The sequence below is a fragment of the Stegostoma tigrinum genome, chromosome 7, assembly GCF_030684315.1.
Source record: "Stegostoma tigrinum isolate sSteTig4 chromosome 7, sSteTig4.hap1, whole genome shotgun sequence".
Taxonomy (NCBI): domain Eukaryota; kingdom Metazoa; phylum Chordata; class Chondrichthyes; order Orectolobiformes; family Stegostomatidae; genus Stegostoma; species Stegostoma tigrinum.
This window is the reverse complement of record NC_081360.1, coordinates 68,369,658-68,382,348: the sequence shown is the minus strand read 5'-3', so window position 1 is coordinate 68,382,348 and position 12,691 is coordinate 68,369,658. Positions and strand designations below refer to the sequence as shown.

The 12,691-nt window shown below is 43.0% G+C and overlaps 1 long non-coding RNA gene across 2 annotated transcripts in view; it reads right to left on the bottom strand.

The window, feature by feature from the left end:
* The window catches only part of LOC125453833 (uncharacterized), a 35,975-nt gene extending 23,498 nt beyond the window's left edge, over window positions 1–12,477 (bottom strand). For both annotated transcript variants that reach the window (XR_007247866.2, XR_007247867.2), the window contains exons 1-3: window positions 12,152–12,477; window positions 9,726–10,122; window positions 6,555–6,801 (exon numbers count right to left, since the gene is read on the bottom strand). This is a non-coding gene — a long non-coding RNA (uncharacterized LOC125453833). The remainder of the gene's footprint in view (window positions 1–6,554; window positions 6,802–9,725; window positions 10,123–12,151) is intronic.
* Between the last annotated feature and the right edge of the window lie 214 nt (window positions 12,478–12,691).

Sequence of the window (12,691 nt, the reverse complement as noted above, 5' to 3'; positions counted from 1 at the left end):
AACCAGCCTAGTTCGTCCCCTCCCCCCACTGCACCACACAACCAGCCCAGCTCTTCCCCCCCACCCACTGCATCCCAAAACCAGTCCAACCTGTCTCTGCCTCCCTAACCTGTTCTTCCTCTCACCCATCCCTTCCTCCCACACCAAGCCGCACCCCCAGCTACCTACTAACCTCATCCCACCTCCTTGACCTGTCCGTCTTCCCTGGACTGACCTATCCCCTCCCTACCTCCCCACCTATACTCTCTCCACCTATCTTCTTTACTCTCCATCTTCGGTCCGCCTCCCCCTCTCTCCCTATTTATTCCAGCTCCCTCTCCCCATCCCCCTCTCTGATGAAGGGTCTAGGCCCGAAACGTCAGCTTTTGTGCTCCTGAGATGCTGCTTGGCCTGCTGTGTTCATCCAGCCTCACATTTTATTATCTTGAACATCAACTGTGATTATGGTCATGTACAGCGGAGTGAAGGGCAAGTATTCTTAGATTGTATTCAGGAGAATTTCCTTAAGTAATATATGTCCATCCCAACAAGAAAGGAGGCACTGCTAGATGTGGTTGTCAGAAATGAATTGGAAGAAGTAAGTCAAGAGTTGTTTGCAGAACACTTAGATAACAGTGATCATTGTATCACAAGGATTAAGGCGATGTTGCAAAATGACAATGAACAATCAAGGCTAAGAATAATCAACAGATAGACAGCCAACTTAAATGAGGCTATAAAGGTTATAGCAATAAACAGTATCTGAGTAAAGGGCCACCTTCAAAGATGAAATGTCATGGGCATGGTCAAGCTATATGCCCACCAGAAAGAAAGGTAGGACAGAGCTCTCTGGATGTTGAGGGTGATATAAATTAAGTTAAAGCAGAAACAAAGTGTGCATACAATAGGCGTCAAGTAGAAAATGCAATTGGAAACTAAATGTTTGTTCAAAGTTTTTATAATGTTCAAAACAGGTGAAAAACAGAAACAAGCAAAGAAGGATGGAGTATGAACAAGATAATGAAAAGGGAAATCTCAAAATCTTCTACAGGCACATCAATAAAAAAAGAGTGGTAAAAGGGAAAAATAGAGCCAGTTAGGGATCAAATTTGGGATTTAAAAATGGAAGAATTTGGCATGGCTAAATAAATAAATACTTTAAATTAATATTTTGCATTCATCTTAAACTACAAGGCAGAAGCTGGCATGGTGACAGAGGGGAAAACATGATAACTAGAAAGGTTTAAAATTGATAACGATGAAGTATTGGATAAATTGTCAATACACATAGCAGAAATTACAGACCAATCATTTTAGCTTTGGTGGTGGAGAAATTTCCAGTACCAATTATTTGGGATAGAATTAATAATCACAAGGAAAAACATGGGTTAATTCAGAAGAGTCAGCATGGATTTGTCAAAGGAAACTTGTGTTTTTTGAAGAGATATGAGAGAGGATTATTGTGGGCAGTGCTGTCGATACATTAAATTGACTGCCAAAATGTGTTTGATACAGCATCACTACAAAATACGAGTTGAAAAGTTATACCTAATGGAATAAAAGCAATAGTAGCAACAAGAATACAAAATTAGCTATTAGAAAGGAAACAGAATAATGGTTCGAAAGTAGTTTTCACCTGGAGGGAAATTTGCAGTTGAGTTTCCCAGGGATCAGTATTGAGACCCTTGCTTTTACTAACATATACAAACAATTTTTAGTCAGTGGTGGTCAAATTATTGGAAAGGGCTCGGAGTGATAGGATTTATGGGCACTTGGAAAGGCACAGTTTGATTTGTGATAGTCAGCACAGATTTGCGAGGGATAGATCATGCTTCACAAACCTTACTGAATTCTTTGAAGAGGTGACCTAACACGTGGATGAAGGTAGAGCACTGGAAGTGGTATACATGGATTTAAGTAAGGCATTTGATAACGTTCCCCATGGTAGATCATGCAGAAGGTAAGGAGGCATGGGATGGGGGAAATGTGGCAGATCGGATTCAGAATTGGCTGACCCTTAGAAGACAAAGGGTAGTAGCGGACGGAAAATATTCAACATGGTGCTCAGTTACGAGTGGTATACCACAAGGATCTGTTCTAAGTCCTCAACTATTTGTGATTTTTGTAAATGGTCTGGGCGAAGGAGTGGAACGGTGGATAGTAAGTTCACTGACGATACAAAGGTGGGTCAAGTTGTGGATAGTGCAGAGGGCTGTTCTAGATTACAAAGGGACATTGATAGGATGCAGAGCTGGGCTGAGAAATGGCAGATGGAGTTTAACCCTGAGAAGTGAGAGGTGATTCATTTTGGAAGAACAAACATTAAAGCAGAATACAGAGTTAACGGAAAGATTCTTGACAGTGTGGAGGAGCAGAGGGATCTTGGAGTTCATGTTCGCAGTTCCGTGAGAGCTGCCACTCAGGTGGCTAGAGTTGTTAAGAAGGTGTACGGTGTGTTAGCTTTCACTAATAGAGGGATTGAGTTCAAGAGCCATGAAGTTATGCTTCAGCTATACAAAAGCCTGGTTCGGCCACATCTGGAGTATTGTGTCCAGTTCTGGTTGCCTCATTACAGGGACAATGCGGAAGCATTGGAAAAGGTGCAGAGGAGATTTATCAGGATTTTGCCTGGAGGGAAGGTCTTACGAGGAAAGGTTGAGAGAGCTAGAGCTTTTCTCTTTAGAACGACGAAGGATAAGAGGTGACTTGATAGAGGTGTACAACATGATCAGAGGTATAGATACAGTGGACAGCCAGAGACCTTTTCCTAGGGTGGAGATCGCTATTATGAAGGGGCACAGTTTTAAAATGAGTGGAGGTAGATATAGGGGAGACGTCAGGTGTAGGTTCTTGACTCTTTACTGGTTAGAGCATGGAATGCATTGCCAGAGAGGGTAGTGGAGTTGACTTCATTAGGGGCATTTAAGCGGCTATTAGATAGACAAATGGATGATTGTATAAGGTAGGGGTGGAGGTTAGATAGACCTTAGAATAGGATAAAATTTCATCACAACATTGTGGGCCAAAGAGCCTGTACTGTTCTATGTTCTAAACCAACTCTTTGACAAGTTGGTGGAGGGTGCAGATGAAGGTTATCTTTTAAATTCATTCACAGGATGAGTGTATCACTGGCCAGGCAGCGTTTATTGTCCACTCCTAATTGCACAGAGGGCAGTTAAAAGTCTGGAATCACATGTAGCCAGACAACGTAAGGGTAGCAGTTCCCTTCCCTCGAGGACCAGGTGAGGTTTTCCTCTGACCATCGTAAGAACATAAGAACTAGGAGCCAGAAGTAAGCCGTTCAGCTCTTCAAGGCCACTCCGCCATTCAATAAGATCATGGCTGAACTTTTTGTGGACTGAGATCCAATTATCCACGTTCTCACCGTATCCCTTAATTCATTTATTGTTCAAAAAAAAATCTACCTTAGCTTTAAAAATGTTTACTGAAGTAGCATCAACTACTTCACTGGGTAAGGAATTCCATTGATTAACAGCCCACTGAGTGAAGAAGTTCCTTCTCAATTCAGTCCTAAATCTGCTCCCTCCAATCTTGAGGCTATGCCCTTTTGTCCTAGCTTCACCTGCTAGTGGGAACATCCTCTATACTTTTACCTTATCTATTCCCTTCATAATTTTGTGTGTTTCTATAAGATCCTCCCTCAATCTTCTGAATTCCAATGAATATAATCCCGATTTACTCAGTCTCTCCTCATAAGCCAACCCCCTCAACTCTGCAATCAACCAAGTGAATCTCCTCTGCACCCCTTCCACTGCCAGTACATCCTTCCTCAAGTAAGGAGCCCAAAACTGCACACAGTATTCCAGTTGTAGCCTCACCAGCTCCTTGTTCAGCTGCAAAAAGACCTCTCTGCTTTTAAACTCAATCCCTTTTGCAATGAAGGACAAAATTCCATTTGCCTTCCTAATTACTTGTTGTACCTGCAGACCAATCTTCTGTGATTCATGGACAAGGACACCCAGGTCCCTCTGCAAAGCAGCATGCTGCAACACTTTACATTCAAGTAATAATTACTATTGCTCCTACCAAAATGTATGACTTCACATTTATTTACATTGTATTCCATCTGCTGGACCTTTGCCCACTCACTCAACGTATCTATGTTCCTGTGCAGTTTCACAGTACACTTTGCTCTGCCACTCACCTTAGTGTCATCTGCAAATTTTGACATCCTACACGTGGTCCCCAACTCCAACTTATCTATATAAATTGTAAATAATTACGGTCCCAACATCGATCCCTGAGGCACACTACTAGTCACTGATTGCCAGCCAGAATAGCACTCATTTATCTCCACTCTTTGACACCTGTTAGTAAACCAATCCTCTATCCATGCTAATACTTAACCTGTAATGCCATGCATCCTTATCTTGTGCAGCAGCCTCTTGTGTGGCACCTTGTCGAAGGCCTTTTGGAAATCTAGGTACACCACATCTACTGGGTGCCCATTGTCCACCTTGCTCATAATGTCTTCATAGAATTCCAAAAGATTTGTCAAGCATGACCTGCCCGTCATGAACCCATGCTGCGTCTGCCCAACGGGACAATTTCTATCAAGATGCCTTGCTATTTCTTCCTTGATAATAGACTCAAGCATCTTCCTCACTATACTGGTTAAGCTAACCGGTCTATAATTCCCCATTTTTTAATCTACCTCCCTTTGTTCTTGCCTTATCTCCATAACCCTTGATTCCACTATCTTTAAGAGCTTAATCTATCTCTTTCTTGGCCTCCACTGCCTTCTGGGGCAGAGCATTCCATACATCCCCCACTCTCTGGGTGAAGAAGTTTCTCCTCAACTCTGTTCTAAGTGGCCTACCCCTTATTTTTAAACTGTGTCCTCTGGTTCTGGACTCCCCATCAACAGAAACATGCTTCCTGCCTCCAGAGTGTCCAATCCCTTAATAATCTTATACGTCTCAATCAGATCCCCTCCCATCCTTCTAAACTCAAGTGTTATACAAGCCCAGTCGCTCCAATCTTTGTGTCATCAGCAAATTTGCTAATATTACTTTTAATGCCTTCATCTATATCATTAATGTATATTGTAAATAGCTGTGGTCCCAGCACCGAACCTCGTGGTCCTTCGGAATAGACTGGTACCCCTGGATATTTAACTCCCAGGCGTGACCATCCTGTAACCGTGTCTCCGTAACGGCTACCAAATAATATCCATTCGCAATGATTTGTGCGGTTAACTCATCAACCTTGTTACGAATGCTACAACCATTCAGGTAAAGTGCCTTTATGCTAGCTTTCTTACCCTCATGATTTCCAACATCTCTAATAATATCACCGGAGTTATCTTTCCTTTTTGCTTCACTCATAGTCTGCCTTGAGCTTAAACCCTCCTGCACACATGCTAACCTGCTGCTTACCTTTATATTTACCATCATACTCCGTCATTTTTCCTTTCCCTTCCCTCCCTGCTTCCCCCCCCACCGACACACCAGTTTAAAGTCCTAGTGACTGCCCTATTTATCCTTTTTGCGAGAACACTGGTTCCAGATCGGTTCAGGTAGAGACCATCCCATCGGTACAGATCCCCCCTGTTCCAAAACTGATGCCAATGTCCCAAGAAATGGAACACCTCTTTCCCACACCACTCCCCTAGCCACGTGTTTACTTCCCTAATTTTCATATCCCTAAGCCAATTTGCAAATGGCTCGGGCAGTAATCCGAAGATTATGACCCTCGAGGATCTGTTCCTTAATTTCATTCCTAGTGCTTAATTATCCTCAAACAGGTTCCCCATTCTAGCCTTGCCTAGGTTGTTAGTCCCAATGTGGACCACAACAACTGGATCCTCCCCCTCCCGCTCCAATATCCTTTCAAGCCGGTCAGAGATATCCTGCACCCTGGCACCAGGCAGGCAACACACTATGAGGGACTCCCGATCTGGTTTGCAAAGGATACTATCTATCCCCCAAACTATAGAATTCACTACAACTACCACTTGTCTTTTTGCTTCCCCCTCTCAAATGGCCTTCTGCACCATGGTGCCGTGATGAGCTGGCTCATCCTCCCTACAGCCCTTTTCCTCATCCCCACAGGGAGCAAGTATCTCATACCTGTTGGATAGGGTCAAAAGCTGAGGCTCCTCCACTCCTGAACTCAGGATTTTCCTACCTGGCTTACTTGCAGTCACACCCTGTTGCCCCTGATCACTAACTGATTTTGAATTACTTAATCTACCAGGTGTGACTGCCTCCTGAAACATAGCTCTCCCCCTCCCAGATGTGCTGCAGTGTATGAAGCTAAGATTCCAGATCTTCAACTCTGAGCCGGAGTTCTTCCAGCAACCAACACTTGCTGCATTTGTGGTCACTGCCACTCACAGTGTGATCAGCCAGCTCCCACATTATACAGCTACAGCACATCACCTGCCCAGCCATCTCTACTTAGTTAATTACTTTATATAAATTTATGTGTTAAACACTTTCTAATACTTCTCTGTGATGGTCTTTTTCAAATAGCCAATTAATAGATAAATAAAGTAAATATTTAACTAATTACATGATACAGAAGAAATAGTAAAAATAGAAAAACCCTACCTTACCAACACACCGCTGAGTCCTTTTTCTCGGTTAGAGGAGGAGTGCGGGTGGGACACACTACACGCGTAGTGTCTCGGGTTCAGTCACTGCCCAAATATATTCCCAGCAGCCCCCTGGTCCTCACTTTCGCCTCTCCCTCTGCTGCTGAAAGGCCGAGTCACGCGAGGTAAGATTTTTATAATCGAAATGCTTACATTCCCAGGTTGCCCTCGCGTTTCCTTCTTGACTCCCGCTGCTGAAAGAACTGAAAGCAACAATGGATTCATCATCAACATTAGATTCTTAATTCCAGATATTTTTTGATTTCAAGTTCCACCATCTGATCTGGGGGAATTCAAATCCAGGTCCCCTGAACGTTATCTGAGTCTCTGAAATAACAGTCCTGCAATAACACCACTAGGCCATCACTTCCCCTGTTCAAGTTCAATGTGGAGAAATGTGAAATAATGCATTTTATAGTGCAAAGTATGCGGAGAGACACAAAATAAACAGTACTATTCTGAAGGGTGTGCAGGAGTAGAGACATTAGGGTACATACATATATAAGTCATGAAAGTTGCAGGACAGGTAAAGTCAGCAGTTAATAAAGCATGGGAGAGATGATGGGAACTGCAGATGCTAGAGAATCCAAAGATAACAAAGTGTGAAGCTGGATGAACAAAGCAGGCCAAGCGGCATCTCAGGAGCACAAAAGCTGACGTTTCAGGCCTAGACCCTTCATCAAACAGGTCCCTCTCTGATGAAGGGTCTAGGCCCGAAAAGTCAGCTTTTGTGCTCCTGAGATGCCGCTTGGCCTGCTGTGTTCATTCAGCTTCACACTTTGTTATCTATAGTTAATAAAGCATATAGGTTTTGTAAATAGGACTGTAGCATATAAGAGCAGGGAAGTTATGCTGAACTTATGTGGGAACTAGTTAGACCTCACCAGGAGTATGTTGTACAGTTCTGGACATTACACTTTAAGAAGGACATGAATGCATTGGACACAGAGTGCAAATGCGATTTATGAAAATGATTCCAGGAATGAGAAATTTCAGTTATGAGGATTGACTGGAGATGTTGATATTGTTTTCCTTGGAGAGGAAGAAAATAAGAGGAGATCTGAAAGAAGTTTTCAAAATCATGAGGGGTCTGGACAGAGTTAATAGTGAGAAACCATTCCCTATTGTGCGCTCATAAGAGGATCGATATCAAAAGGTACAAATTTAATACTGTTTTGCAAAAGGTGCAAACGCAAGGTAAGAAACAAAACAAAAATTTACACACAGCGGACAGTTAGCATCTGAAATACATTGCCTAAAATATGAAGGATGCGGATTCAACTAAGACATTCCAGAGAACATTAGGTGATTGGTTTGAATCACAACATTGTCAGCATTAAAGGCAAAAGGAAGGAAAATGGCATGAAATCAAAATACTCAGTGAGGCACTGCAGACACAATGATCTAAAGGGTTCAGTGATAATGGGAACTGCAGATGCTGGAGAATCCAAGATAACAAAGTGTGGAGCTGGATAAACGCAGCAGGCCAAGCAGCATCTCAGGAGCTCAAAAGCTGACGTTTCGGGCCTAGACCCTTCATCAGAGCTAAAGGTCTAAAGGGTTTCTTTTTTCACCAGGATAATTCTGTAATTTTGTGATTCTTTCCTATTAATATTAATCATTGATAGTGAATATGGAAATGACACCCATATGACGTACTCAGCCAAAGTGAGACCATGAGACATAAGAGCAGGTGTTGGCTATTCAAGCCACTGAGTGTGCTCCATCATCAATGAGATCATGGCTGATCTGATCATCCTCAACTTCACTTTCGCACTTTCTCCTCATAACCTTTGATATCCTTACCTGATTAAAATTCTGTCTATCTCAGAATTGAATATACTTAATAACCTAGACTCTGCAGCACTCCATGGTAAGAAGTTCCGTAGATTCACTACTTGCTGAGAGAAGAAATTCCTCCTCATTTTTTTCTCAATTATGTGACCTCTTAGAATGAGATTATGCCCTTGGGACCTGGATGTTGCTGCAAGGAGAAAGAACCTTGCCAATTCCACTCTGTCAAGTTCCCTTGGAATCTTATGTATTTAATCAAGGTCACATTTTAAACTACAAAGTGCACAAGGCCAACCTACACAATATCTCCTCATAAGACAGTCTCCTTCCATACCTGGGTTCAAGCTAGTGAACCCTCTCAGGATTGCCTCCAATGCCCATACATCTTTCCTTAGATAAGATTATATTAATTAAACTGTAAAGTTTTATTTCAGTAAATTTTATAAGCTATCACTCAGTTGCTAGTTAGATTATGTCTAAAATACATTACTATCTCTTCTAACACTTCAAGGACATAAATACAGATTGCTACCTGAGCTAAACAATATCAATACTAGTAAACAATCATCAAAGCACATTGAAAACTGTAACGGATTCTGGTTCAGTGATCAGTAAAACTGTTGATGTTTGTGTGGTTCGGACCACCCCCAGATGCAAGGTTCTAACACTGGATTTAATTTAGGAATGTGAAAGTGAAGAAGGCAGTAGACAGCTGTTTCAGGGCAAAGAATCCTATGTTTATTATATACAAAGGTGTGTATAGAACATAGAACATAAAGAACATAGAACAGTCCAGCACAGTACAGGTCCTTTGGCCCATGATGTTGTGCTGAACTTTTACCCTAAACCTAAGGTCTATCTAACCCTCACCCTATCTTGCAATATCATCCATATGCCTATCTAATAACCGCTTAAATGCCCCCAGTGAGGCCAACTCCACTGCCCTCTCTGACAATACATTCCACGCCCCTACCACTCTGAGTAAAGAACCTACCTCTGACGTCTCCCCTACATCTACCTCCACTCACTTTAAAACTACACCCCCTCGTAATAGCTACCTCCAACCTTATATATCACAAGAAATAAAAGGCAAATGTAATAAACATGAAAATAACACACAGGTGAATAAATTACGCAATTAAAAAATACAAAACAGTGAAACTGACATTATCAGTTATTAACTTTACACAAACTAATCATTAAAAACTAAATAGTCATTTTAAATACAGGCATTAAATCAGACTTCCTGACCTTGGGTGCCCTGTACTGTCACCCACCTTCCCCTCCCTGCTAGCTAGGTTGGATACTTTGGTTCTTGAGGAAAAAGACTCACCACTGGGGACAAAGTCATTGTGAATTACAGCTGGCCGTTCTCGCTTGCTGTCGCCGGTGCTTTACTGAAGACTTCGGATGGTGTAGGCCTTCAAATCTGGGTTGAGTCTGCTGATGCTGTAAGATGTATTGCGAATGTGTCAAGTGAGTACTTTGGTTTTCTTATTTTTTGGTGGGTTTTGCAAGCGGGTTTTCATCGCAAGATGTGTCAGAGGCCTTGCGGTGTTGTTCGGGTTAGTGGTTCTCGGAGGTTGTTGGGTCTACAGGTTGTGATTGGTCACTGGTGGTTGGAGATGGCTGCAGGAGTCGTTCTTGGTGCAGTGGCTCTCGAGTCCTTCTCCTATTCGTAGCTGCGGGAATAACTCTTGAGGTGGATTACTCTTCTTTCTTCTTTCCTTCTATGAGATCAAGAACATAGAACATAGAACAGTACAGCACAGAACAGGCCCTTCAGCCCACAATGTTGTGCCGACCATTGATCCTCATGTATGCACCCTCAAATTTCTGTGACCATATGCATGTCCAGCAGTCTCTTAAATGACCCCAATGACCTTGCTTCCACAACTGCTGCTGGCAACGCATTCCATGCTCTCACAACTCTCTGCGTAAAGAACCTGCCTCTGACATCCCCTCTATACTTTCCACCAACCAGCTTAAAACTATGACCCCTCGTGCTAGCCATTTCTGCCCTGGGAAATAGAGTTGATAGCCAGAGACTTATCTATGCCTCTCATTATCTTGTATACCTCAATTAGGTCCCCTCTCCTCCTCCTTTTCTCCAATGAAAAGAGACCGAGCTCAGTCAACCTCTCTTCATAAGATAAGCCCTCCAGTCCAGGCAGCATCCTGGTAAACCTCCTCTGAACCCTCTCCAAAGCATCCACATCTTTCCTATAATAGGGCGACCAGAACTGGACGCAGTATTCCAAGTGCGGTCTAACCAAAGTTTTATAGAGCTGCAACAAGATCTCACGACTCTTAAACTCAATCCCCCTGTTAATGAAAGCCACAAAACACCATATGCTTTCTTAACAACCCTGTCCACTTGGGTGGCCATTTTAAGGGATCTATGTATCTGCACACCAAGATCCCTCTGTTCCTCCACGCTGCCAAGAATCCTATCCTTAATCCTGTACTCAGCTTTCAAATTCGACCTTCCAAAATGCATCAAGGCACCCAATTGTACTGAATTGTATAATTCTCCATCCCACATACCAGGCCTTGTTACCACATAGCCTGCCACAACACAACCCCCTGTTGTTCATCACTAACAGTCCCCATTAACAACTATTCACCCTCCCAGCCTAATCGTTAGCAACTCCTTTGTCTGTCCAACTGTCTTTCTCTCCCTCTGGGCTCTATCCTATCGTTTACTCTCTACCCCACCCACCTCCCTATTTTCTGCATATAAACTGATGTTTTTCCAACCACCATCAGTTCTAAAGAAGGGTCACTGGACCTGAAATGTTAACTGTTTTCTCCTTCACAGATGCTGCCAGACTTGATGAGCTTTTCCAGCAAGCTTGTTTTTGTTCCTGATTTACAGCATCCACAGTTCTTTTGGTTTTTATACCGAATTGTAGTTCTCTTATCTATGTGCCAAATGTGCATTTCATATTTGTGTTACTGTTGCCTTCTTTTGAGGTGAATTGGCTTCCCAATAGTTTAGTGCAAGTGTAAATGTATTTTGATAAGATGGAACGTCTGGTATATCTGCAAGTGAATGTTGATTTGAATTTGGATGTCTTAGTATCTGTAAAGGGTCCACGACAAAAACCAAAAGAATTGCAGATGCTGGAAATCAGGAATAAAAACAGAAGATACTAGAAAAGCTCGGCAAGTCTGGCAGCATCTGTGGGGAAAAAAACAAAGCTAATGTTAGGGTCTGGTGATCCCCCCTCATAACTGTACCAGTTCTCTGGTTTTGTAACAAAAATTGAGCAAAAATCTCTATTCACCTAAAACCCTGGGTTTTTAACAGAACTTCTAAAACTAAAAAAAGGCAACTGGGCTCTGCTCTGGGGAAATACACAGTCACAGGGACATTAACAAAAACAAAGTTGCTGGAAAAGCTTAGCTGATCTGGTAGCATCTATGAAGGAGAAAACAGAGTTAATGTTTCGTGTCCAGTGACCCTTCTTCAAAACATTCAGAGGGACGCTGCCTGGACCGATTAATCAATGCCCAATGTAGTGAGGACATCTGATCGGTATTGTCCACAGCAGCTCAGAACTCCTGGTCTCAAGCAATCCAATAGTTTCACGTGCACCTGTAATCCGGCAATTCGCAGGCTGAGACTATCAGATTGCTTGAGTTCTGGGCTGCTGCGGACAATGCCGATCAAACTGCGTAGAACCATTGTTCAGTTAGAAAATCCAATTCACACCTCAACTGTAAAAGAACAATGAACTAGACTTAAAACAGTACCTTAATCCAGACATCATGGAGTCCGAACAAAAGTTGCTGGAAACGCTCAGCAGGTCTGGCAGCGTCTGTGAAGAGAAAATCAGAGTTAACGTTTCAGGTCCAGTGACTCAAGGCTTCAGCCTCTGAATTGCCGGATTACAGGTGTATATGAGGCTATCGAATTGCTTGAGGGGAGGAGTTCTGGGCTGCTGTGGACTATGCCGATCAGGTGTCCTCAGTAATTGTATCAGAGATAATGGGAACTGTAAATGCTGGAGAATCCGAGATAACAAAGCGTGGAGCTGGATGAACACAGCAGGCCAAGCAGCTTCTCAGGAGCACAAAAGCTGACGTTTCGGGCCTAGAAGGGTCTAGGCCCGAAACGTCAGCTTTTGTGCTCCTGAGATGCTGCTTGGCCTGCTGTGTTCAGCCAGCTTCAGACTTTGTTATATCGGATTCTCCATCATCGGCAGTTCCCAATATCTCTCATCGTAGTCTGAATGGGTCTGCACCAGCACGTGACCACCATAGGTTGTGGGGCGCGCGCACGCACGCAGACGG